At 32.1% G+C, this 3,620-nt stretch overlaps 1 long non-coding RNA gene across 1 annotated transcript in view; it reads left to right on the plus strand.

Annotated features, from left to right (window-relative positions):
- LOC106104183 overlaps positions 1–3,223 on the plus strand; it is a 25,909-nt gene extending 22,686 nt beyond the window's left edge. The window contains exon 2 of the long non-coding RNA XR_001225660.1: positions 674–3,223. This is a non-coding gene — a long non-coding RNA (uncharacterized LOC106104183). The remainder of the gene's footprint in view (positions 1–673) is intronic.
- The last annotated feature ends 397 nt before the right edge of the window (positions 3,224–3,620 follow it).

A 3,620-nucleotide genomic window follows, 5' to 3' on the forward strand; every position in this document is an offset into this window, starting at 1 on the left:
AATAATTTTTAATACATTATTCAAATAATAAAATTTGCTTAGCTTATTTATGTAAAAGCGTTGCTACGCCGAACATTTTATTTACGATTTAATGTGTCACACTTATCCTATCATTGACACACTGGATCAGCTCTATAGCAATACCTGGGAGTTTGTAAATCAGCATATGCAAAGTGGTATAGCAATAAATCTAGCAGCTCTTGCTCGTTCTCGCATCATGTTACATCTTAATTTCAGAGCCGGCTCAACGCAGCCTGCCCGCCAGAGATACGGCCCTTTATCAAATACGCATTAACTTAAAAATTTACTTACACTGAAGCAAAAGTAATCATTTTTATATTACATGAACAGTAAATTACATGACGAGTTTGTTGGTGGCATTGATAAGGGAAAATTAATTAATGACTAAGGGGTAAGGGACAAAGGGAAACTATTCATTGCTTGTATGGAATTTGGTTATTTTATTAAAACACCATGATAAACAGTTGAACCGTAACAATCGGAACAGATTTAACATTTTAAATATTTACCTTATCTTATCGGTAATGTCATATTTGTATGCGTTTATTGCTTAAATTTTGAGTTATTTGCAACAATCAAAAGCATAAAACATTATTTTATAATTTTATTTTAATTGGCATTTAAATTAATTTCGCTTTTCCTTTTGTTTCAGGTGGTCGTCGTGTTAAATGCTGTTAACGTATCGGTAGGTGATAGGAAAATGTTTGAATCAGCGCGCTCTTCAACAGCTTAAAAGACCTTATACGTTTTAGGAGCGATAAGCGATAGATGGATCGTCCGTCGTATTACCGATCGATTCACTCGGCGCTGCCACGTCGCGGAATCAAGATATTAATGTTGACTGTCGAATAAATTTTTACGCCCACACTAACGCTTAGGCGATCGACTACCGTTGATTTATCGTCAAAATTTCCCGTTAGCAACGCTCGCTGAGCACACTCCGAACATCACTATTTCACAAATAAAAGAACCCGTCGCGATATCATCGTCGACCATAAATTATATAACGCTCGCATGAAAAATACGCGTCTCCGTGCTTGGTTATTTATTACTCGAAATATATGCATAAGTTATGTTAAGCCCGAAGAACATTTAGGTGTATTAATTAGAAGCGTAGAGAATGTAACGAGTTAAGAACGTTTGATTATCGAAGTGGAGTAAAAGTATTCTAGCAGCATTGCAAAAGTGTCCGGTATCGTCGCAGTGGATCTGCTATCGGCGCTATCGCTCCGGTGGCTGTGCCACACTAGGAATAGGTCGAGTTCCCGCGTTGTTCCGAGCCGTGATATATTGTTCCGCATCTCCCTGTATAAATCTTGAACGCCTGCTGAGGTACACGGGACACGGCCGCCGCGCCGCAGCTTCGAGCTTCAAATGGAATTGTGTTTTTATTTATCGTGCGAATCGTAACCCACTATCGCTCACTCGAAATCGCACTTTATCTGCCGAAATGCGGACTTGGATCAATGTTCACTTTAACCCATAACTGGTTGTGTACTCTACGCGCCGTCTCTATGCTCTTATCGATGTATCACTGTTTTGGTATTCAACGCTTTTGAACTTTTAGTTAACTGAATTACGAATTGTTAACTCTCCGTTACAAAATGACGAAACATATTTAAATATTTTGTTAAAAATCACAATAGATTTATCAAAACTTTGAATAAAACGTTTAAACTAATATAAATAAATAAATCAACGCGTTCAGTGTGGGCTAAGATACCGTATTTGTAAAAGAAAATCATGTTTTTATCTGATCATGCTGTGGAAATTTCCTGTAGGAGTATTGAATTCTTTTTGTAAAGTATTTTCGGGTTGTAAAACGGTATGAGATTATGTCGCGTGTGGAGAAGAGATTGCTTATTGTAAATATTAAGTACGAATTCGTTATCGAAATCTGATGTACAACGTCTGTATACGGTCATTAAACATAATAATAGTGATATCTGTGCTGCAGATTTTATGTATAAATATTATTTTCTATTGACATGACGCTCCAGTTGTATAGCTATATAAATATTAGATGTAAAAAAAGAATTAGATCTTAATGTTAAATTTATTTGACCTTATCTCAAATACTTTAAATCACCTTAACATATTTGAATATATAAGTAAGTTATCAAGGTTTATCGAAGTTCAAAATTGATTTATAAGTCAGAATGTTTTAAATCAATAAGAAGTTATATTAACTTCGAGTTCCTTTTAATTAGAGGATCGTAAATCTCGATAGCTTAATGCGTCATGTCATAAATCCTAAATACGTAACTACAAAGGCTTTAGTACGAAAAATATTCCATTTATTAGTCGATAGCTTAACTTATACTTAGTAAAATAGTTTACCTATAGTCACTTTGAGAAAATGACAACAATCAATACTAGTTGTGCCCAGTATACGAATAGCTAATTAAATTAAGTAATATTATAATTTATTTTATAAGATACAGTAGTGGTAATATTTTTGGATTCCTATAAACATATACGTAATTTGTCTTCTTTATAACTTAGGATTTGTCGAGCGGAATTTGGTCGAGATTCTTTCTGATGTAAATTTTTAATTCCAACAAGCTTTGAAAGTGCCAAATTAATTGATTTTGTCAAAATTACTAATTTAATATTAACGTACACTTTTAAATATTGTGAATACCTGTTAAAAACGAAAGAATCTACACCGAATACTTTCTTGATCTATTTTTTTTTGTTAAATATTGTAAATATTGAATTACTTATTTATAAAAATATCCTTATATCTGTTATAATTTTACTTATGTGAATCAAAATTTGTACACTTGTTTTGAAAACACGATTATCGGCATTCGAATATTTTTTTATTGTTTAACAATCGATATGAATATTTTATTTATTTAATTTGGTACATGCTCAGGAATGTTATACGTAAATTTTGTCCTTAATGAAGCATTTGTCATACGTAAATATTAGGTAGGCCCAAATTATTGTAATGTAATATAATTAATATTAAATAGTATAGATGAAGAGAAATACTTAAAACCTCGAGGGATTCTAGTATAAAAATGGTTTAAAAGTTTTTTGTGTTTTATGATTGTATTTGTGTGGAGCGTTGTGTAATATTATATACATATATATTGATATCTATTAAATTGGAATGGATATTATAATTTTTTTGTACAATATCGGCGCCAGTGCGACACGAAACATGCATTAAATAAAAATTCTGTTACTGTGATATTGTTTTTTTTTATTTACCACAAAATTCCCAAATAAATAATACACCACAAGCATTTTATTACCTTGTTGTCACATTTCGTGATATGTTAATAGAATAAAATAACATTTAGTAACGGCGAAATCAGGACGACCAAATTTTTTCTCAAACCATGATCATAGCAAAACTTAAAGTCGTCAATTGTTTATGATTACTTAAATTTGCAACACAAGATAATATTACGTGATTTGGAATTCCATTTCTTCTTTAGGTATAATTTTTAAAATGAAGTGTTGTTTCCTTTGAATTTATGACAAACCCTTGAGGAGTTGGCTGAAATTTTATGCGGAATATTAAAGCAAACATAGTGGAGAATAATGCTTTGGAAGATACCTATATTGAGGAGTAGCCTGGCTGT

The sequence above is a fragment of the Papilio polytes genome, unplaced genomic scaffold, assembly GCF_000836215.1.
Source record: "Papilio polytes unplaced genomic scaffold, Ppol_1.0 DF823691.1, whole genome shotgun sequence".
Classification (NCBI taxonomy): Eukaryota; Metazoa; Arthropoda; class Insecta; order Lepidoptera; family Papilionidae; genus Papilio; species Papilio polytes.